General features: G+C 40.2%; 1 protein-coding gene across 4 annotated transcripts in view; it reads left to right on the top strand.

The window, feature by feature from the left end:
• PRR5 (proline rich 5) overlaps positions 1-24,359 on the top strand; it is a 90,388-nt gene that overhangs the window by 4,926 nt on the left and 61,103 nt on the right. For 3 of the 4 annotated variants that reach the window (XM_069864688.1, XM_069864661.1, XM_069864678.1), the window contains one exon: positions 17,846-17,983. The gene's annotated coding sequence lies outside the window, so the exon portion shown is untranslated. Of the gene's footprint in view, positions 1-17,689; positions 17,984-24,359 lie in introns of those variants that run through there. The other variant, XM_069864672.1, reaches the window with a different exon arrangement.

Genomic DNA, 24,359 nt, shown 5'->3' with positions numbered 1-24,359 from the left:
CAATGTAGCTCTCACAGGTGGTTTGATGTCTTAATAATCTCCCCTTCACTGGATTTCTTGTTGTATCCCGGAATAAAGCAGAGTTTATATAAATTAGACATGCTTTTGCTTCAGAACAGGTGGAGTTATAAGTGTTACAAGATGGTATGTTGTTACTAGATAGGGAGGAGTATTTTTATTGTGATTCACAGTGGCTGCTTTAAAAACTGGAGACAGTTTGTCTTCAGCATGAATGGCTTATTGGAGGGCAGGCAGGGAAAATATTGACATTTACAATGCTGGTTTAAGGATGACTCTCTTCTAATTAAGTGTAACTTGAGTCCCAAAATTTCCTCATCTGGTGATTTTGTACCAAGATTTTACTTCCTGCACTTGAAGTGGAAAGTCAGGAGAAAAGAAACTATGAAATTTTGTTGTCTTGATTGCAAAGGAAGTAAAAAAGCTGAGGGAAGTTAAGCATTGTCCAGAAAGTTTAACCCAGCTTGGATGTGTTTATCCAATCCCTCCATAAGCCAATACTGCTGGTTTCCTTTTCACTACTATATTAATTTTTCTTACTGTAAAAAATTCTTTCAGGGCTCTCTCCTTAGGCCACTTGTTCTCTTTTGATTAACTAAATGTATCTAGATAGAGAGAAATACAATGATTGAACTGGTGATTTTCATTGGTTCCACTGAGTAAATTAATTTCACATTCAGTTGTCCTTGTAAGAGGAACACCCACTGTTGTCTGCATTAGTTTACAGATGTGACTTGGGTTTATAGTATCAATTACTTTTTAGGGTACATGCTAATAATTGCATGCAGAGAATCTTGATTCACTCCTGACTGCTCCATTGGTGGGTACTATGACTTTGTGATCATGGTTTTGCTTGTTTGTTTTGCTTGCTTTGTGGTGGGGGGGAGATGTTTTTCTGGGGGTGGGGAGAGGGTTACAATTTATTTTAATTTTTGCTCTGGAGGACTAGGCAAAGGCCGCTGTCATCATGTTATCAGACTAAACAGATGATTGGGTTGGCTTAGCATAGCAAAACTTTTGCTTCTAAAAAAACCACCGTTCCTGGTATAAATTATCCTGTAGTATATCCTATCAGTGAGGTCTGAATCAGTCCAAATCAAACTGCCAGGAAAAAAAGACATTCTTGTGGTATTCTGGCATGCTTGAAGATAGGAAGTATTGGAAAATTTGAGAGAGAGCTCGTTCTCATAAAATATCCAAGCTAGTTTCGTATAACTGCGAAACAGCTTGGAAAGTTCGGATAAGAAGCCAGATGTTGGCACAAACTTGTGAGATTTGCATGCATAGATCAAATTTGGCATTACAGCATGCTTACCAAATTAATTCTATAATGTATAATTCCAGCGTGAATTGATTTTCCATTTTACTCTGCATGACTTGTGTTCATTTATCATTATTGAACAATTTCCTGGGGATACTCAGGCGTAAGTATGTGTGTATATGACTACCAGAATTGTCTGTGGTTATACAGACAGGAGAGAAAATACTAATGGAGGTTTGAAGATAATCTTTTTCCTGTCTACAGCACTGTTTATACTTTTTACAGTCAGCAAGTATTTCTTAAAGTTTACCAAAAGATCTAATTTCATGAATGGTCCTAGCAAGGAATACGATGCAAGGTTTATGTTTAGCACACTCATATATAGTGAATTCCTCTTTCTTTTGCTTTTTTTTAGGGTCACATTTTTAATATTGATAATACACTACTGTCATCATCCCTTTTTGCTCTTTTGCTGGGAAAAGAGTATCTAAAAGAATATTTATTAGCTGATTTAAATTCAATGAACTTCATTTCACTTTCATGGAGTTTTTTAACAATGTTTAATGAGACATGCAACTGAATTGCAGAGCTATTATCTTCCCCTCAATAAATACATCGAGGTCTTTCTTGAATTCACGTGAAAGTTTCTTGATCATTCACATTTTAATCCTGGCCCTCATATTTATTTTCCAGCATATGGCAAGTCCTGTAGATGCTAATTCTGGTGGCCTTAGACCAGCTTATTCAACATATAGTTCCAGTCCCCTACTTATCCCTCTTGGTGATTTGATTATTATTTTTTCTGCCTTTGAACCCTTGGGCTGAGGAATTAAGACCACCTTGTGTTAGGCAGAGTACAAACACAAACCGAAGTGCAGTTCCTGCCCTTAAGTTCTTTTCCTTTTATAACTAAACGAGGGAGATTCCTTCTTACTGATCTGTACTCAGACTTCTCTACACTCTCAGCTGCCACTTTAGCAGCATTTAGATATCCTAGCAAGTAAATCTTCAGCTTAGGGAAAGCAGTTTAAAACTGAGTACCACTATTGCAAAAACAAGCATTATGCTTGTTGGAAGCTGCAAGAAATTTAAGTTTATAAAGCCCACCTTTCATTCCCGTGCTTGGGCGAAAATGTCAGGTCTTTCCTCTCTGCTTTGCTTTGCTTTTCTTCTCATTCAAGCAAATGGACTAATGAATGCTTAGGCAAAATGTGCCCCTCCTATTGTCTGTCTTGTTTGCTTGCTTCTTTCAACAGCTTCTCTATTCAGTGTTAAATAACAGCAGAAGAAAACCACTACTAAAAATGAATATATTTTATTATCACATTACCTATCTGCTTCCCCCACAAATGGTCAAACTAGAGAGGTCCCTTGCAGGTCTTAAAACCTGTGATGGCAACAAGAATGATAAAAGCACATTGAAATTACTAATTCGTGCATTGCTGAGTGCAAACTACTATATGTGGAGCACTCTGTGCCCTTTGAAGACTACAGCCTGATTTTTGTAGGCAGCAGAGGTTCAGAGGCAGTGTGAAGTGTGTCAGAGGGCAGTTAACTTGTTTTTCCTTTAGTTTTCTATACGGCCATTTATACGTATGCAGACATATAGATAAACATGCAGATGCATGATATTTAACAGACTAAGGATGAAGGCTAACTGGCTGCTCATAAAACAGAAGCCACTGCTCTGTACATTTTGCAGTGTATTGTCCTTAAGGCCCCATGTAAACTTGTATGAGGCATTGCATGGAATTGGAGTCCTGGAAAGATATACCGAGTAGCTAGATGATGCCTTTCTTGTATTGGCGCAGCTGGTGGAAGAAGCATATGGGGCTTGACATTCTTCTGATCCAGGAGAAGGCATGTCCAGACAGACTCCAGGCAGCATCTGTGTGGTGATCCTATCACCAGCAGGTGCTAGGAAGGATGGATGCAGCTTTACACTGCTAGGTCATAGCCTCTAAAGCTCGTTGCTTCATGATCTCAATAGGGAATGCAAGGAATGTTATGTACTCACAAAGACCAATGAAACAGCTGACACATCTATTGGGATTCATAAGTCTTTCAACCCTAACTTTCCAAAGCCTGGTGAGGTATATCTGGCAGAGCCCTGAAAAATTCAGAATGACTTCTCATCCACAATTCTTACTGAGCAATATTTACATGGGGCAGGATCCCCGGTGGTTTGATATTTGAGTATGACCCAACTCTTTACCATAGTATGATCCCATCTGAAGTCCAGAGGCATGTTGTGGTTTGGGACAGCCACAGCTACTGGAGGGACATGTAGAGCTTAGGCAACCATTGCTACTGCTTTGGCTAGTCCCAGCAGCTCCATGCAGACATCCAGAAATCACAAATATAAGCAAATAAAAGCTATTTGCTTAGGCCCTCCTCCTCTGCCTTTTTTTAAAAAAAATAAATAAATAAACAAACGACAAACCTCCTGTACCTACTGTGTCGCACAGTCTCCTGCCTGCCTTTACAAGTGAGACAATAGTAGAGCAGATGTATTAAGCTGATAGATTGGAGGAAGAACAGGAAATAACAGTGGATTTAGTGGAACTGGTAAACAGTCCTGACCTGAGGAGCACAGTGTGGTATGCTGGAATAAAGCTGAAAGATGGTGCCCTTGATCAGGGTGTCCAAAGTCACGGAGGATGTTTGAAGTCATTTAAGAAAGACTCACTTTGTTTATGTTTTAAAAACACCTGGTTGTTTTGCTGACTCTACAACAAAGTCCCTATCTTCCTACCTTGGAAACCAAGTACAAAACCTTTAGCATGCTAGTCATGTGGGTTCCTCTCAGTGATCAACATTCCATTTAGTGCTTAATTTATTATTTTTTTTTGCTTACTGAGAGGAAGCCAAATGGATTGTGGCACTTTAGGAGATGGCAAGAGGTATCTAGGAATGGCAAGTCCAGTGCTGATGCTTCTTGGCTTACTTTGTAGCTACTGAGTGAGCAAGGTGTGATGAACTGGGACTTTCATTGTCGTGTTAGGAGTTGGGCACATTCTGGGAGAGCACTTCAGTAAGAAACCTAAGTGCAGTGTTTATGTGAATGAGTGCAGAGAAGTCAAGTAATGCCCATGCATTTAGAGTAGCTAAAGGTATTGCATAATTTTGCATTGAGTTTTTTTGTATGAATCATGTCTATAAGCAGCACTGTGTGCCTTCTTCCTTGGAGCTTTTCCATGTGAACAGTGCTATCTCATGCTGTAGCTGATGCCTGCAACACTGTCAGCCAAGTCTTGTGTGCTGTCCTATTTCCCGTCCCACCCTCTTCCCCACCTCCTCTGATTACTTTTCAGTTTCTTGCATTTAAGAACTGTAAATTAGTATTGTAATCCTATTACTTTCTGGAGTTACGTTTATCAGTTGCTGATTTTGTTGATTAGAGCTGTACAACAGCCTAGAAGATAAGACTGGGTAAATTAGAATAGTAGGTGGTGTTGGGGGCTTTTAGTTTCTTCTAAGCGGAAGATAAAATATTGCAAACTTGAAGAAACACAAGGGAAGTATTTACTGTAGCCTCTCTACGCTTGGACTAACTTCAGGGAAGAATGCAGATTTACTAGCCTTGCAGTACCTCAGCACACCTGAATGAAATACAGTGCAGCTTGCTGGTATCTGAGTAGAAGATAAGACATTTGGCACAGCACTCTTTAGTGCAGGGTTGGACAATGGGGATAGTGGCAGCAGGGAACGATGACAGAAGGCAAATGACCTTCCAGTTTTCTCTCCTCCCTCCCAGGGAAACCTGGGCCATTTGAAGTCACCCTGAAGCTAAAACAGTTTAAAACTCACCCACTCAAGCCACCACCCTTGTCGGAGAGCAGAAGTCTGGTCTTCATTTCAATTAATTCTTGTTCAGCTACCAAAATCCCTTTGTATTTGGCCCTTAGGGCGGTGGTCCAGCTGTTTATTTTAAAGAACCAGTCTGGCTAACGCCTTCTTGGGGTACAGCCACCTTCTTACAGGGGAAACCAAACCTGGAGAGTCTTCTGGTTCCACAGAAGACATTTCTATTCAAATGAAACAAGCAGAGCTTTTTCCTGAATCGAAAATCCACATATTTAGTGCATTTGCCGGCTGACTGCTGCAGTGTCTTATTTGCTGTGCTCTCGTGGCTCCCTGGCAGTGCTCTCTGCTGTCGCATTTCATTGTATGTTTTCTGTTAACACAAAGGCATCTGTGTTAATCTCTCATTTTCCAGGCTATTCAGTGTTCTCTTGTAGCCTCTGTCTGCCTCCTTTTTCTCAGCTTTTTCCCAAGGTGGAAGTCAAATTTGGTAAAATATGTACAAGAGGGGATTGACCCAAATTTTCAAGGTGTTAAAATTACTGCAAAAGGAAACCAAATGGTCTTACACCCTCCTTTATTTCTGTTAATCCTGTTTTTAATAATACAAAGTCCGGTCCAGTGCATCCTGTAAGTCATCTCCATGAGCACAGTAATTCAGGTGATGCAAGAGGGGCTCCTGCATTTTTCTTTAGCAGAACCTGTAGTCTTGTGGCCAAATCTCATAACCTTAGAAAAGCAGCAGAGTATTTCAGTTCTTGAAGGCCTTCCTGCAGACCTCTCCATCGATTAATAAAATGCACTTGGGGGGAGGGTGGGCTGTGGGGAAGGGAATGTTCCCTTGTCTTTGATTTTGGTTTTCACTTTTGAGGGTTATTTTTGTTTGTGTAATTTTTCACTTCCCTGAGCATCACTGTCATATCAGGAACTAACTTCTTAGAGTATCTTTCTTGTCTTGCCCTTTCATTAACGGATGAGAGCTACCAAACACCATCCCACAAATATTTCAACAAAACCAAAACATTCCTGGTGTGTTTATAAAGCAAACAAATGGAAGAAAAAAACAAGGCTTTTACAGCAGTCCCATTATATTAATAGTAGGCTTTCAGCTTCTTCTGAGGCTTCAGAATTAAATTTGAGGCAGGGAAGTAAGTTTTTTATTACCTTTAAATAGAGCACTGAGGAGTAGAAAAAGCTGTGTTGTCTCTGCTTGGGGATTGGAGCAGCGACAACCTAGACCATCTTTCCTTGGGGACTGCTGCGTTGTAGTTGTTTCAGTGAGGTCTCCAATATTCAGATTCAGGTACTAACTCTGTGTGAAACTAACGGAGTCCACCAGCCTGTTGTGACATCTTGTAAAAGCCTTTTGCTCCCTCATTGTTTGAAAATGAAGGGAAATAGGGAAGAATTATTTGAGTTGTCTGGCTTGCTGCTAAAAGATTATGTGGAAATACTTTTGCTACTCTTTAGTTACCCTTGAATGATTGTGTGTAGAATGTATCCTGAGAGAACATATGCTTCTGCTATTGCTGACGCCTAATTATATTTTTTTTATGCTGTCTTCCCACAGCACCTGCCTCAGAGAGATTTTGATCTTTGAGCCTGTGACTGAGGCTCCATAGTTTGAGAATTATGTAGAAAAAAACAACAAATAATAATTCAATATCCTTAAATACAACTGCTTTTATGCTGCTTTGTATATGGAGCCTGCTCAATAAAGCTTAGAGGAAAATTTGTCTGACTTGTAGTTTTTACTGAGGTGTGATTGCCCTTGAAGCTCAGCGAGAGTTTTCTCCGAATAAAATATTTAAGAAATTATGCTTAGGCTTATCTGTCTGGTGTTTCATTCTTGGGGTTTCCCTGTCTTCATTCTCTTTGTATCTGAACCCTTGGCAGCTTTCCAGCATTGTTCTCTGGCCTGCTGTGAACAAGTGGAGAAGCAATGCTCCCTCACCACAAATTCAGCAGAGATTGAGCGATAGTATTTGGTGAAGGTTAGAGATGCTGGCTGAGGACAGGTTCAGAGTCACCCACCTGGCCACGTGTCTCAGCTTGTGGTTCTTCCCTGGTGTACGTGCCTGTTTCTTACTTGGGGAAGGTAAGTACTACCAACACTGTCCATCTCTTCTGATTCACAATTTTGTGGTTTTTTTCCTTTTCGTTTTTTGTTGCGTAAGTGGTATAACTGATGCTCTAATGTAAATTCTGTGGCCCTGGCAAAAGCTGCTTGCTCTCCCTTAATTATAAATGCTTTTGTATCTCTGTATAATGCAGAACAGTGACAAATAAGACTCCAGGGAAATTCATCATCAAAGCACTTACCAACCAGTAATGTCCACCAGCACAGATTCAACAAGCTCCACGGTCTGTCTTGAGATTGAAATTCTTCCTTCTCTTTGCTTATCATATAACTTACACTGTTGTAATTTCATAAGATTTTCCAAAGTTTGGCTTCCTGTGTATGAAGATCTTCTGGATGGATTATGCTGCTGGATCTGAAATCTAAATTGTGTTGCCCTTCAGCTATTTGTGTCACTTGACCTCCAGTGTTTCCCCTGTTTTCATGGAAACTTGAGAATTCTCCAACTATATCATCTTTTGTTGAAGAAGCAGTTTAGTTCAGGTTTTAAATGGCTCCTCCTGCTTGCAAAGGGTTGTTACCTGCTTACAAAAGGATTGTAGAAATAGTGTTAAAGTTTGTAGGTGTGTTTTCCTCTGCACCAATGGAAAATTGCGTTGAGGCTTTTGCTAGATGACTTGGATAAAGCACAGCAGAGGTGCTGCACTGCCTCCACTTGGCAAATTGCTATTTCCAGTTAAAATATGGAGAGGCCCCCTTTTCCCCAGCTGTTTGGTACTTCCCCTGCCTCTCTGCCAGCAGTTAGTCTTGCATGTGTCTGCTTAGCAGGATAGACTGTGTGAGCACTCCCTAACCCACTTCAGGCAAAATTAGAAAGCTCAGGTTAAAGTAAGAGTGGAAGATGCTTAAATGAGAATGGCTGTCATAGCGCTGGGGTGGCTGCTTCTCCTCTGCCCCAGGCAGGAGAGATCCCTGATCTAGTGAGTGCTTTAACACCCCCACTTGCATCTACACAGAGATCTGTTTGCACAGTATGACAGTATTGAAGCAGACACTTAGACTGGGTTAAATAAATCCATTTAACACTAGCACAGCAATCGTGTTTTGGCAGAACTGGAGTGTTCCTGTGAGCCTGGATAATATGTTAGTTTACAAAATGTTCACCTTTGAATTGCCCAGTATTGTTTTTCTAGCAGCTCTTTTCCTCTCCTCTGCCTGGTGAGAGGCTAACGCTTGGGGCTTTCGTTTATGAGATTTGTGAGTGGATTTTTTTTTGTCAATTTGCCTTGGTCATGCTCCTAAAACTCACAGAGCACCATGCAGGTAGCAGGCTGCCTGTGGTCTCTCAGCAGGCCATAACTCTTCCTTTGCTGGAAACAAACTCATCCATCTGTTCATGTGTGAAAATCTCAACAGTCATGGAAATTTTGGTAGGAATAAAGATGTGATAATGAAAGAGAGCCGAACAACCTAGCAAATTAAAATGGGGAAGAAAAAGACACCACTATCTAGATGAAAAAGGGTCTTATTTCAAAAATTCTAAAGTTGTGTAGCCAAGTTGGGAACCATTTGAGTACTGCAGGATAGCTTATTGCTTTTACCAAGTTGAGGAGAGTGGAAAAGTTCTACATTTTTCTTTTTTTTTGATGATTCAGTGTTCCCTTTTTGCTTCTTCTTTCTGTAGTAAGGGTGTTTCTTTTCAGTTCAGTTGATATCAGCTTAGCCCTTAAGGTAGTCTTGGGGCTTTCATGTTTGTATTCTCACAACAGTGTCAGGTTGGGACAAAGCAGTGTCATGGTGGTTGATAAAGTGACAGCATATTCTGGCTGCAGAATGACCAAAGTGAGATTCTTAGTGATATTGCTGCTGTTGCAGTTATTTGATCATGATTGTACTTAAGCAATTTATTAGCAGAATCACTGTGTTAGACTTTACATAAGTGTACACATGGAAACAGACACTTAAAATTCATATATATATATATGTACATGCGCACACATATATATGTGTGTACATATTACAAGTTAATAAAAAAATCAGAAGTCTGGTAAGAATTGCTCGGAGTGAGAAGATACCAAGAGCCAGCACCAGTGAGGATGCTACAGCCTCCTTCAGTCCTCTGTTAAATGCCCTGCGTCAACTGGCATGATCTAAGTCTTAAGGACAAGTATATTTTAGATTTTTCTGCGGTTAAACTGCCAGCTGTCCTGCAGGAACAGCTTCCAGATCATGTTCTCCTAAGCCAATAGGCTGTGTTCCTTCCTTGATTTCTTTGCAGCTGGTGAGCCAAACCAGCATCACACCTGCCTGCCATTCATCTGCTGGTTTTGCTGGTGCCAGACCAGCTGTGCAGCAGCAGTTGCCATCTGTCTGGGATGAAGATGTAGGGTGAGATTGCTAGTACAGAGACTCAGGAAGTAATTAGAAGATGAATTTAATTTGCTCTTCAAGCACATTTAGGTCCAAGTAGCTCTCCTTCCTGCCACAAAAAATGGAATGGGAGGGGGAAGGAAAGAAAATGATAGGAGGGAAATATGGGGGGGAAAGAATCGGGCTGGGTCCTCACCATCTGTCCACTTGGACTCTGCAGCTGCTCTGCCATTGACAGGTTGCCGTCTTTTCATCCAGCGCAGATAGCCAAATTACTTGCATTGTGAACACAAACCACTGGAGATTAACATTAGTGAGCAGCCTGGCCAGAATAAACTGTACCTGAGTGCAGAGCCTCTAGCTGCCCCAAACCCTTGGATATTCTCTCCCTTCCCTCTCATTTTTCTGTTCTCTCTTCTGAAGATTTTCCCAGAATTTGAGAGCCAAATATAATTTCAGTACACGTGCTTTTTCTGGATCAGATCCCATACCTCTGAACACAGCACAATCAGTTTTGGAACATTAAAAGGTTATCTAGAAGCGAAGGGGGATGGCCAGTTGGAGCTATAGTTGGACTACTTATGTCCTTAAAAGTAGTTAAGGGTGTGTTTAAATGCTTTGTTAGCTCAGGACTTCCATCTCCTACCTGGAGGTGCACAGTTTCTGACAGCCCTGCCCCAGAGGGATCTGGAAGAATGTGAATGTCGCATCTATTGTTGTGGAAACATAGCAGACAGGCCAGAGGTTACTTCAAGGGAACAAACACTGGAAACTAAACAAAAATGCCAAGGGCGTAGTGTGCCATTTTTGAATAGCTTTAGATATCTTCCTTGAAATCTCAGTCGGGCACTTGGAAGGTTTCTGAGGGGTTAGTCCAGCACCAGGTGTGTGCAAAATCCATCTCTCCCCTTCTGGAGCTTGATCCAGTATCTGTTGGCATCAGTAGAAAAATGCCTTGTGTACCCAATATAAAGAAATACAGCACAACACTAGTTTTGGTTTTCCTCTTCTGGTATTACTAATGATCATAGAGATTTTTCAGAGATTAATCACTGGCAGGTGTCCATTCCTAAGCCTGAAGGACCATTCAGACAGTTGTTCATCCCCAAGAATAATTTTGCACTTCAGTCACTGCTGAAAAATTGAATATTATTTAAAGACTCAAGGTGTCTCTTTCATAACATTTCAAAGAGGTGATGACAGGGTGACACTACAGCTTCCTAATGTTTGTGTGATAGGACTTTAAGTTATTGATGGTAGGAGCAGAAAATGATAGCTGAGTTGAATTCAGGTGCTTTTTGTGATAGTCCTATAATTGCTGCTATTTCTGTTTATCTCTTCTTTTTTGAAGTCACTCTATTTTCTACAAAACCCTTCCCTATGTACTGCCTCCAGCACATCAAGAACTTACATTGCTGCACTTCTAGCCTCTGGCTGGTTTCAGTGATGGAGGATTGGATGGAGCCCAGAATCTACTTGTTTCTGCATGATAAATCCAAGCCCAACATTCACATCTCCCCAGACTCTGGCAACTAAGAGAGACTTGAACTGTGTCTTCCAAACACTACTTTGCCCTCTGGTATCCAGGCACGTCATACTCACTAGAGAGGAGTCAAAAACTTCTTTCATATTCTTTTCTCCTTTTATTCTCAAGGGGTTCAGGCAGCCATACCTGCTTTGAGAATGGCAGCAGATACAAGCTGTGGAGCAGTAGTCTTTGTGTTACTAGGCTTCCTCAGGAAGCTTTTGAGTAAGCAGCTGCCGTCTTGTGCGTAGTCAAAAGCTGAGTCTGATAGTGTAATAGAAATGTCAGAGGAAATTTTAGAAGTTGCTGCCTCCAGCTATTTGCTACCTTTCTTCAAAATCTGCAAGGCTGGTAGAGCAGAAAGTATCTCAGTATTGTATCTGGCAGTTTCACCGGAACCTCACCTTCCTTGGCAACGGAGCTGACACCACTGGATTTTGCACAGAGACAGAGGCAGGGTATAACACTCCTCTGCCAGCTTCGCTTTAGTCAGGCAGAGTAAGGGGCAAAAAGAGTGGTAGTGTCACCATTTCTTACATTTCTCTTTGCAGAATTGGAAACTATCTGTAATGAGCTTAGTATGAACTACCTACTTAGTGTTCTTTGTTTGTTTGTTTTCTCTTTCCCCTCACATTATTAAATGCAGGTGGCAATTACTTCCCCTTCTAAGATGCCTGGCTGTAGAGTACTGTCTAAGTAAGGAATGGACAATCTTATTTTCTTTGTTTCCTTCCACTTCGGCAATCATAGTGATCCTGGAAATAGAAAATTACTATGTTTTGCATTCCTTTTGCCCAGTCCCTGCCTCTCAACCAAAATTTTCTTCACAGGGCCTTGTGAGCATCTCTTGTAAAACTCTGCTACAGATCCTGCATATGTCTCTAGTCTCGTGTCAATGCTGGCATCATTAGGGTTGGTTATCCTTATTGTGGCCACCAGTAACACCAGCTCTCTCTGAATATACAGAAACGTGAGTAGCTTTCGCTCTGGTGTATGCTTGAAAGGTGCTGAACCAGCAGCTTGGTGGTTTGAGTGGCGATGTCCAGATTAATGTTGGTGGGCCTTAGAGCATGTCCAGCAAAGTCTACAGGTATGTGAGGAAAGACAAAGTTGTCAAAGGGTGTTGTGGTTTGTGATCTCATCATTCCTTTTTTTCCATGTAGACTTTAAATTCTTGCTGCATTGGAAGTCACTTCTGGTTCTGTTCTGCTGTCAAATGCCTCTCACTCCCTCTCCTGTTGCTTCTTCTAAATGTTGCTTACTGCTGGCTGTGCCAGGAGAAATGGATTGGCTGAGTAGGGTGTGATTTGTTTCTCTAAGCTGGTTATGAGTATCAGTTGCCTAGGATCCATCAGACTCTTAATCTCTCCATAGAGGGTTGCTCTTGTTCTTAATAGGAAGTTACTGTTCACGGCAGATGTTTGTCACATAGGCTTCAGAAGCAGCTGCCTTAAATGTGGTCTGGCAGCTCTGCAGACTGAGGCTGAGCATTGGACTCAAAGAGGGGCTGGGGTGAGGATGCCTGTGAGCAGGATCTCCCTGCAGTACAGGAATTGCTTATAAATAGGAAAACAAATTGAAATATTCCCTTTTTGGTTTTCCACCTCTTGCATTTCTTGGAAATGAGGAAGGGGGCCAGCAAGAAACAGTGGCAATTTAGTCAAAAGCCAAGGCAGCTGAAAGGGAATACCTCTGTCGTTTGTATTTTTTTTTTCTCTTTGGAGAAATGTTGCTGCAGAGATAGTGCCAGGCTGCTGTGCAAAACAAATCCTGCCTGGATTTGCTTGTTTTTTAAATACAGGAGTAAAGCACTTGACAGTCCCTGTCTGTGAGGCTGCTGAAAGCGACTGACCCAGCAAAGGAGACTCAGCAGGTGCTCGAATGAAATTCTTCCAAAATGCCCTCATTTACAGTCACTGCATCTTTTCCTAGTAAAACCCTTCAAATAGTGCTTCAAAAATTAATGTATTTGAGTGCTTTAATGGAAGCAAGGAAGAGACCTTTCCGTTTCATCCAGAAAAAGCCTGTGGAATGTTCAAAGGGAACTTCTAGTATTTAGTTATGCTGTGTTAACCCATCCACGAACTCTTCTCCCTGAGTTATCTGTAGCTTTAATGTTTTATTGAAATTGTTTGGGGATGTTGGTTTTCATGTGAGACCTGTAAATGGGCAGCATGTAAAACCAAGGAACTAGTATATGAAATATAAATTTAGCTTAAAATTATGCACGTTATGAATAGGATTTTCTGGTCTTTTCCTGCTGAAATTGTTGAGTATTTAGCAGTGATGCAGCTGTATTTGCAAGCTTTGCTTGTGAGATAGTCTTACTTGAATACGAATTAAACTTGGGGTGCTGCAAAATCCAGTTCACATGGTACGCTCTATAAACCAGAGCATCACCACCTATGTCTGTGCAAGCATGCTTGCAGTCTTCTGTGTACCACTTGTCCATGCTGTCAATCAGTCCTTACATTTAAGATTTGGGCTATGAAAAATGAAGAATGAGAGAGGTTTTGGTATCAATTATTGGAATTTTAAGTGTGGAGAGAGATTTTAAGTAGGAGTTTTGAGTGTGGACAAAGTCATAATCTGAGATAAAAGAAATCTTTTGGTGCTTTTAGACTTGGTTAATCTTGCTACTAGTCCTTTAAAATTTTGCTCTTGGTTTTGGTACATGTGCTAGCTTTTTCTTTGTCTCCAAAGAGTAAATTTTGACGTATTTTAGTGCAGAGCTTTCTATGACTTTTTTTTATCCTACTTCTAAGGGTAACATCAAGGATTTTCAGAAGAAATGATTGCCTTTAGGTTTCTGTCTTCATAAGTTTATGTCCTCAAGAGAGATGAAAGCAGATTAAGTGTCACTATTGCAGCAGAAAAGAAACTCAACAATACATGTGACAGAAGCAGACCGTCAGCAAAAAAAATTCAGCTACAGGAAGTCATAATTAAAAACAGTCTTATTATTTGTCTGAGGTACAATGTTGCCCTAGGGAATGTCAACAGGGGTTTTCCTATCCATTTCTGTAGCCAAAATTCATCAGAACTCATCCTTTAGTTGTAATATGACTGTATAATATGAGTTTTAGTTCCATTCAAGTGAATTTTTTTTTAAAAAAAGAAATATCAGGGACATAAAGCCCAAGATATATTGCCACATTTTAATCTGTGACAAAAACCAAAAAATGAAAAGGAAAGTAATATTTTGTAGCCATGAATCAGGTCTGAAAGAAGAGTGAATGGAGGTGCTTCCTCAGCTCTGAAAGAAAGAGTGAACTTGGGTGCTTGGGAAGCCATGTATAGCATAGGCTGAACTCCATGGTTTTGCTTGTTGGGATCAGTTGTAGACTGGCTTGTTAACGGCTAGGGAGGGCTAAGCCAAGAGCACAAAAGACCACTTGCTTTGTAGACTAAAATAAGGCTTATCCAGCCCAAAGAAAATTCTACACATATGTAACTCAATGAATAAAGCCAAGAGTACAGAACTGTACATTTTATATCAGTGTCTTTTCACTTACTTCTTCATATGTGTATTTTTCCACACTTTTGATTGATTTAGCTGAGCTTGCAAAACTCTGAAAGTAGTGACCAAGCCTTTGCAGTTTCCAGCTGTCAGTATGTTTCCTGGTCATTGCAGCCTCAAATTAAAATCCTGCAATAGAAAAAGGTCCATAATGTTGCTACTCTGGATTTTCACCCAACAGCCATGATCATGTCAGCCTACCAGTCTGATTGTAGTTTTATTGCAATCACCACTTCCAGCCAGCGTGATTCTTGGCTTGCACCTTCAGAGACTGCAGTCACTGAAATGATAAAGCTTATTTGCTGGCCACTCATGGCTGAATTGAAAGACATATACAGTAATACCTGAAATAAGAGTCCGTGTGACTGATTTCTCTGGCTGAGCAGTAAGTGCAAGTGGCAACTGTGTCAGCTCCACTGAAATACTGATTTACAGCTGCTCTAGTAGTCAGTCCTGTGCAGGAACTGGCAGTCCTTTCGCTGAGCAAGTTCATTCTGTGTGAAAAATTAATTTCACCCACGCTCACAAATAAGTTAATTTCAAAGCACAGTTGTTTAGAAAAGAAGGGTAGTTATAATTATGTATTATTTATAATGTACTTGCATTGTGTGATCCTGTGTTTTACCCTGTATTTTTGAATACTCACTAGTATTTGGACACCTACCATTTCTGCCAAAAAGCAGCATTTCAAATCTGAGCAAATTCCAGAATAGCTATTCTTTCAAGTAACATCACCAGCCATGCTTCATTTTTCTTCCTCTGCCTCAAGCACAGAATATACCTGAAAATCACACTGCCCTATGGCTTAGAGCAGTTTGAACAGAATCTGGATTTGTGGCAGCTTTGGAGTCCAAAAATCTCTGGAGTCATGTTTCTTTTCATGCTGGTCAGGAGGTCTTTAAAGCTACAACATGACGTTTATGTCTGCAAAAATATTTTGCGTCCTTCACTGTGGTTCCCCTCAGAGGCTTGTATTGCTACTCTCTCTATAGTGAAGGGAAGCGAAGGGTAAGTAGTGTGCGCCTGAGAAAACTGTAAAGCAGTTCTGAAATTCTGCCTCTGGGAAATGCCTGGTTTAAGGTATGGCATCCGTACTTGATAACAAAAGGCTATATGAATTCTTGATTTGCTTTACCTGCCAAAATAACATACTGATTGCTCAGCTGGTGTGAAGAATATGCTTAATTAAAGTCTCCTAGAACTTCTGTACAACAGAATAATAGGTTGGCTTTTTTCAAGCATTCTTTTTCTCCCTTTCCTCTGAACCTATAAATAGTTTAAGATATACAGGATATTAGATGAAAGCAAGATAAATGTAATTCACAAGTCTTAAAAAAATAATAAATTACCCTTCATGTATGCATTGACTGAATAGCTGAGCTTTGATCATCGAAGATAGGTTGATTTAAATAAAAGAGGCAGTGGAGCTTTATTCTGAAATAACCTCCTCAAATCCTGAAGAGTAGCACTGTGACATTGTTTTATTATTATGGCTAATCACATTATCACAGGTTATAGGCAAAATGTAGGATTTGGTTTTTGTCTACTAGCCTAGTGATGTCAAAGGTGGATCTCCAAGCAAAACACTTATTTTCATACCTATAAGCATCTAATCTGTTGAGAACCAAATAGCTGTTATTGCCCTTTGTCCATAATATTTGTCTGGGATTTCTCTTGCGTTTTAAATTGGAGGATTAAGAATCTTCTTCGATTTGCCTTTTAGAGCAAGGAGGTGGGAAAAAAACTGAAATTCATGGAAAAGCGTATTATTTTAGGTACGTACTTTAATAGTATCCCCTTCAGCTGAGATCAGTTGGTCATAGTTTTTCGGAAGACTTCAGTGTCCTGACCCCTCCAGCCGTTTTGGCGGATGCTCCTAATATAAACCCAGCTACATCAAGAAAGCTCTACTGTGATATAGCTTGCTTTGCTTAGGGCATTTTTTTGTATACTAGTACAGCATCTGGCCATGTCCACTGGAGCTTTTGTTGGTATAGCATGTTTGTATCTAGTGAACAATGCTCGTATCTTGGATTTTTGCTGTTCGTCCCTCATTTAAAATTTGTTTGTGTGTCATCTCCCAGATGCATGTGTGTTGCTGAAAAGGTTGCTTTCCCTACCTTGCCACCAGGTATTCAAAATATCAGTTCCTGGCTCTGTAATTTCTCCTGTTCTGCAGGCTGTCTGCTGAGTTGCGCTCCTTAACGCATTGCAGTCAAAATGCACTGACTTCACACAAGAGTTATTTAACTAACACCTCTAGTTTTGCCTAAAATAAGTTGTAACAGGATGAAGCTCCCACCCATAGACAAAAAGATGGGATTATAAGAGGTTTATTTAGCTCTCTTAAACACAGGAAAGATTAACCTTAAAGTATATATTTTTAAACATGTGCAGTTATTTACATCCATGCAAAGTGGGTATGAAACACAAGCAAGCAGTTTGTACCCAGGATAAAGTAAGCCCAAAAGGACATCTATATCTTCCCAGTTAAATTTAGCACTGTGTTAGAGCTGGTATTGATGACTATGCAAAGTGCAAGGCATGAAGAACTGTACTCTGAGTGTGGATGTGAATGTGTGTGAATATGGCTGTGTGCCTGTGTGTCTGTATGTATATATATTCTTTTTTTCTAGTAGTGTTTTATATTTATTGATCAGTAATTTAAAAAAAATTCAATTATGAAGATATTTGTATTGGAGTTAGAAGTAACATAATTATAATTTTTTTGCTGCACCAAGATACTCACTCTGGGGTGTTTGTGTTAATAGTCATCTCAGAGAGGCACTTCAAGACCAGCTCAATACAGGCAGTGATATTACAAACATCATTTGAAGCCCTAAAGAAAGAATTTCCAATTTTTCTAAATGATGTATCTAATATACTTCTGGCCTTCTAGGACAGCTGCACTCCAAAGGTGATCACCACAAATCATGCAGTATATTTCAAACCTTTTTCTGTCACTTCTTTAATGCAGCAACATAAAACTGCTTGCACTGTATGTGCTCATGGAAACTCTCTTATCCTCTTTAGTCATAGGTGTAGCTCTAGCTCTTGGCATTGGTGTTAATGAGTTGCTCCCTCTCGAAGAAAACAAAACAGAAAAGGGAAAGATGTGAGAAGAAATGTTTCTTTCCGTCAGTGATAAACTGTAACAGCATTTGTTTCACTTCTGTGTGTCCCGTATGAGCATATTGGTTCACACTTGCAAAACAGTTCCTAGAATAGCAATATGCAATACTACTTTTTGTGCATCTTTTGTTTCAGACTTGCCTTTTTTACAAGGGGCTGACTTTTTTTAAACCAATTGTGTCGCCTGGCAAGAATTTTCATGTGACTCTCGGAAATCTGCTGCAGTGTCTTCTCTATTTGCTATTCAGTCCTGTTTTCTTCTCCCTTTGGCAGGTAAGCACATGTTTCTGCAACAGTATTTGCAACTGGAAAACATTACCATTTTCAGACACCTGGAGAGTTTGTTTTGTGGACTCAGTAGGGTAAATATCTCTCTTCCAAAATTTTCCACAGAATTGACTGTATTTTCTGCCATAGAAAAACACCTGAATATTTTGGGATTTGTAACATCAGCTCATGTCAGTCTGCATCCGTTTAGCTTTAGTGCAGCTTAAAAAATGCTATGCGTGAACTTGCAACTGTGAATCTCTTTACAGCTGAATCTGGGTTGTAAGCAAGCAATATAGAAAAACTTTTGAATTTCTACTCTCTTAGAAGAGTTTTTAAATAACTCTATGTCCTTGGGAAAAAAATGCCCTGAAGTAGAGAGCTAGAATATGTGATGCAAAAAACTTGGGTGTTACCCATCACAGTGAGCTTGAACTGAATGAGAGGGTTCAGATACTGTTCACCAAGATCATAGTCAGACAACCGTTGCATAAACGGATTAAGCCACCCTGGCTGACTGTGCACTGAAGCGTATGAAGAATTCTCAAATGACCTATATATGATTGATGTATACGTGGGTGTGGCAAGAAGCAGTACCAAACAGCTGAGAGGTTGCAATATCTTACACAGCTGCAGCTATTTCTGCAGAGGTGCTTGGCAAAACTCTCTAGGGTTCCCTAATATTCACTGCTAGAATTGGATCCATGTTTGAGATTCAGGGTTTTTAGGAAGGAGGAAATATTATGGATTCCTTGAAATCACTTTCTGTAAATGCTAGTCATTAATGGACTGTGTGTATGGGTGTGTGCATGTGCATTTATGTGAATGTGCTTAATCGGTCTTCAATGTTATGTTTTTCTTTTAACATTATCATTGCATGTAGAAGCTCTTTATTTTTTCAAAGCAACTTGGAAATTTTCTCGGAAAACAATTGCCAGTTTCCTCCTCCGAAAGTATCTTCTTTCTGAACTTATTAAGAGACTTATTTTCTCTTAAAGATCTACTTACTTTATCACTAAGCTGCAAAATCTAACCTCTGCCATGGCTTCAGGGTTTTTTTCTGTGTTTTTTTAAACGAAGAGATCTTTTCTAAAGGATCCACTCTTGAAAACTATTTTGATTTATATATGCATGTTTTCTTTACAGTTTGCATCACGCTGTAAATTATGGGAATGGTAATTCCATGCTACTTCATTGCAGTGGTAGCTGGATTTTGCTACAGTAGTTCCTTGGTCTCGTCTCATGCTGCAGGGGTAAATGGTCCCCTGGTGGGTCTGCACCTCCCACCAGATTGTTGCACCATAATCAAGTGCAAGGCTGTGACCTACAGCAGAATTTAGCTTGGTCTTCAAACTGGGAGCAGATATTTAGAACTGAGAGAAATAATTTTCATGTGTGCTGCACATTTTTCCCCGATGATTTCCAGAGTGTTGTTACCTACTACCGGTCTGGATTTGCCGAGAAGTGAGTTAGCATCAACAATAGCAAAGAGAGGGGATACCTGACAGCTGTATGTTGTACAAAGTGAACTTGATAGTCTCAATTCATGAAGAGTATGGGTATGGGCATCGCTCTTCTCTTTGTAAGTGATTCCTCTGGAAAAGCTGAAGGAAGAATCTGAGCATAACTCAGTCAGGAAATCCCTGCTACCTCTTCCCACATTATGTCAAGTTATCCAGAGGATGTCTACTCCTGAACTTTACAACCTTCTCTAAAACAAACCCCCACATTTGCTGTTAACTAAGTTGGCAGTTTACCAACTAGTGTGTTACCAAACACGAATTTTGTCAGTAGCAGCTCCAAATACTGCTGTTTAGAGGGTTCAGCCATTGCCAGCAGAAGTAAAAGCTGCTCTAATGCTTCACTGAAATATTTTGAGAAGTTCACTGTGAACACTCCATCTTTGTATTGTTCATTGTTAAACTTTTTATTCTTGGTATCGTAAATAACTGGGCTTCAAAGTAAACAGAGACACATGTGCGTATCTTCTGTTTCTAGCCAGGCATTTGCAATCTATCCCACTGTAAACTGTTCATAGATTACATTGTAATCTGTAACCTTATTATCATGGACAGTCAGATCAGAGTTCCCGCCATGCAAGGAGGCATTACTAGACATTATTCCTTGAGCAACTTGCCACCCCCCTGACAGAGTGTTTGATGGCTGGAAATACCGATGCCTTATGAAATAAACACTGCCTGCCTACTGAAACCCAGTATTATATAACCACTTAGTTGGTTTTTTTTACTTGAAAAAGCTGTAAATTCTCATTTGTTTGCAATATAATAGACTTCAAGGATGCTTGTAGTTTTAAGTGCAGCATTGTCTTCAAATTTTATATTCCAACAGTGTACATGTTTTCACAGTTACATTTATTATTTGCTCTTTATTGTGGTATGATATAATTCAAAGGTTTTAGGAGTCTGATCCTACTGAAATACGGACCATGGAAAGCATCATGGAAGGTTTCAGGCCCTCATTAGTTTACATCTGCAGGCATGGCCTTGGCAAAGGCACTGGTGAGACCGCTCCTTGAATACTGTGTTCAGTTCTGGACCCCTCACCACAAGAAAGATCTTGAGGCTCTGGAGCGAGTCCAGAGAGGAGCAACGAAGCTGGTGAAGGGGCTGGAGAACAGGCCTTATGAGGAGCGGCTGAGAGAGCTGGGGTTGTTTAGCCTTGAGAAGAGGAGGCTGAGGGGAGACCTCATTGCTCTCTACAACTACCTGAAAGGAGGCTGTAGAGAGGAGGGTGATGGCCTCTTCTCCCAAGTGACAGGAGACAGGACAAGAGGGAATGGCCTCAAGCTCCGCCAGGGGAGGTTTAGGCTGGACATTAGGAAAAAATTTTTCACAGAAAAGGTCATTGGACACTGGCAAAGGCTGCCCAGGGAGGTGGTTGATTAACCTTCCCTGGAGGTGTTTATGTCATGGGTGGACGAGGTGCTAAGGGGCATGGTTTAGTGTTTGATAGGAATGGTTGGACTCGATGATCCGGTGGGTCTCTTCCAACCTGGTTATTCTATGATTCTATGATCCTATGAAATGATTGTACATATGTGTTACTTTCTGCATATGTAGAGTCCCATATTATTCTACAGACCTATGAAACCTCACAGGTTTCAAAGCCAGCATATCCAGAAGCCTTGGCATGGCAGGGGCCTCATCAGAAGCAGCAAAATTATGCATTTGCCATGCTCACAAGGAGACAGAAGTCAGTAGGAGAGTGTTGAGATAATAAAGGAGGTTAGCAGTGTCTGCTGTGCCACAGCTGATAAGCACTCATATCTTTTTATAATTAGTAATGTGAGAAATTCCTGGCAAAGTGGTAACTCTTTGCTCCTTTTTTTCTCTTCCTCCAATACAAAGAGAAGAACTTGACAGTATCTTTATTTATTGTTTAATTCTCCTTGTCCACTGCTGGAGGGGGTGCTATTCTCAGTTCAACTATTCCCTATAATTTCTGCTGATTCTCCAGTCAGAAGGACCTTTTTATCAGCAAATCCCATTTGCCTTTTGGCTGAGGCTGTCCCATGAAGACTGCAAACTTTGCCCTTTTCTCTCAGTTCCCCAATGTCAGCAGCATTTCTATCCTAGAAATAATCCTAATTCAATATCTCCCTACTTGAAATACTAACTGAGCTTGTAAGCCAAAGACATCTCCCAGAGGTCTCTTCATCTAGGGCCAGAGTATGTACTTGAGGAAGTGAAGCATTCATTAGTTGGATGCCAGATAATTTACACTTGTATCATCATCAACCAGGCAGTGAGAGGCTGGGGATGACATTCATCTCATCTAATTTTAGATATTTACAGCTTGGAATACCATATCCATATCTGAAGTACTCGCATTATGGTGGAGAGAATGGGCATATCTCAAGCGCAACTTACCTGATCAGTTTTAAGTATCCTGCCATGAAGTGCACCCTAAGTGGACCTAATTTTCTCCAGCAACTACAGAATGAAGTCTGAATTTTCCTGTACATCTCTACCTGTACTTGTATATATCTCACACATCCCACTCCCGAAGTGCATTACTCCATTTCCTAGCAGCTAGTGCTGAATGAGCTTAGAAAAATAGGAAGTCCAAGAAAAAGAAAGTCACAAGAGTTTATTAACTGCACCTTCCAGTTCTGACCTCCCAAGTCACTATGCTGCTGTCACTACAATCACAAGTTTCCTTCTGTCTTCACAGCAGTTGCAGGGAATTTAATCAAAAGGAAGAAACAATTTCAAATGTTATTCCCAGTTTTCCTTCTGTTACTTATTTGCCACCTCAGTAAAACACAGACAGTAGTAGAATGTAGATAAAAGCATAAATATTCCATCTATTGGTGTGCCTATCTAACGGTACATAAAATAATTATCAACTCTGTAAGAGCTAAAATCTTACACTTATTCAATTTAATTTTGCTCTAAGTAAGGGAAGGTGAAAATAGTATATTTAATTCCTCTTTTTTTTCCCCCAACTCCACACAAATGCAACCCAAACAACTTTCACAGAGCTGAGCGAAGGTCACCTCATTGAATAATCGTCCAAAAGCTAACTAATAAGGATTACCCAAACAAGGCCTTAAAAATCATATATCAGGCACAAAACATCATGATGTGTGCTTGAAAATATTGGGGTTTTATTTTTTTAGAACCTGTATTCTAGTTTTGAACTGAAATGGGACTGCTTCAGTATCTTATGTTGAATACTAGATAGCATTTCTTGATGAAATAGTAAGATAAGTATGTCCTGGTCACATTTTCATTAAACCTCTTAGCTAGGACTTAATAAAATAATAATTTTGGATGCTTTTGGTTTTGGCCCTCTCATAGGGAAAAATTGTTACACCATATTAAGGATTCAGTCTTTAAAAATGAAGGCTCCTATAATTTTCTTCAACTAGGTACCAACAGTAGAGGTGTAAAGCCTTTTGCCTTTAAAAAAGAAGCTTCAAAACATTTGAACCAAGAAGATTTCCTGTAGGTAGGAAGCAAAGCAGTACAATAAGTAAACAGCGATAATTGCTATTTTGATTGCAGCAGAATAAGTTTAGATGTGCTTATGTTTCATGTGACATGCTAAATTCTTGTGCTAAACCCAAGGAATCCCAAATGGAGTCAATGAACCAAAAACTTGGATTAAAAAAGTGGTTTATAGCAGTCTGAGTCAAAAGTTCAGTTCTGGATACTGTCCTTCCTCAGAGTGTTCAAATCTAGATCCAGAAGTTTCTGTTGGAGCCAACCTTTGAAACAGATGACTGATAAAACCAGCGTCATTACACGCACACATACACACACTCATGAATCTCCTTTTTAACATGTGGAGTATTAGCTGAGGGCCAGGATTGTTTCAGATATATTTTATGTGTAAAATGATTCAACTCCCTTTTCCCCATCGTCCTTCATTCTCCCAGTCTGGCCAAATCTTTGTGCTGCCTCCTACTGCTGCATAGGCATATATTGCGAGAAGGAAGATGCTTTTTGGTAAAGAAAAGGAAAAAAACCTATAAAATTGTGGTTTGCTTTTTTCCTCGTATTCATCAATTAAATTAAACAGACAACTTAAAAATTGATGCAAGCAAATGGTATCCAAAGTGCCCTTGTGCATTTTATAATTGCATCCAGCTGTGATTACAGTCCCAAAGAATATATTTTTGCATTTTCTTTTCTTTTGGTACACTTCACTGGTGATTCACTTACTAGAAGGGATTCATCCCTTTTAGAAGAGAAGGAATTCACTGGTTTCATGACCTTTTATTTCTGCAGTAGAAATGGGTGAATTCACTTGAAATAAATGCAGACCAATCCAAAACATTACACAAGACAAAATTAATTCCAAATCTGACCTTTCTGAGTCTTAGGGGAAAATAAAAAAAAAACACACAAGAGGAGGAAGAAAAAAAAAAAGTTATTTCCCTCTGTCTTTTGACCGGTGCCTTACAATTTGCAAGCCCCCCTTCCCAGCATCCGCCTCACCTCAGGTATTCAGCACTTCAGGTAATCATAGAATAGTTTGGGTTGGAAGAAACCTTAAAGATAATCCAGTTCCACCCCCGCCAGCCACGGGCAGGGACACCTCCCACCAGACTAGGCTGCTCAAAGTCTCATCCAACCTGGCCTTGAACACCTCCAGGGATGGGGCATCCACAGCTTCCCTGGCCAACCTGTGCCAGTGCCTCACCACCCTCATTGTGAAGAATTTCTTCCTTATGTCTAATCTAAGTCTTCCCCTTCCAATTTAAAGCCATTGTTAGGCTGAAACCTGGAATGTGGCTCAGATGGAATTTTTTTTTTTTTTAAATAGCAAAATAGCAGGCTGACACAAACAGGTTTGTTGGTTTTTAAGAGTCAGGGTGAGCAAAGGCTGCAGTCTCTCTATGAGACCAAGCTTT

Source organism: Phaenicophaeus curvirostris, chromosome 1 (genome assembly GCF_032191515.1).
Source record: "Phaenicophaeus curvirostris isolate KB17595 chromosome 1, BPBGC_Pcur_1.0, whole genome shotgun sequence".
In the NCBI taxonomy this organism is placed as follows: domain Eukaryota; kingdom Metazoa; phylum Chordata; class Aves; order Cuculiformes; family Cuculidae; genus Phaenicophaeus; species Phaenicophaeus curvirostris.
This window is presented reverse-complemented; position numbering and strand designations above follow the sequence as displayed.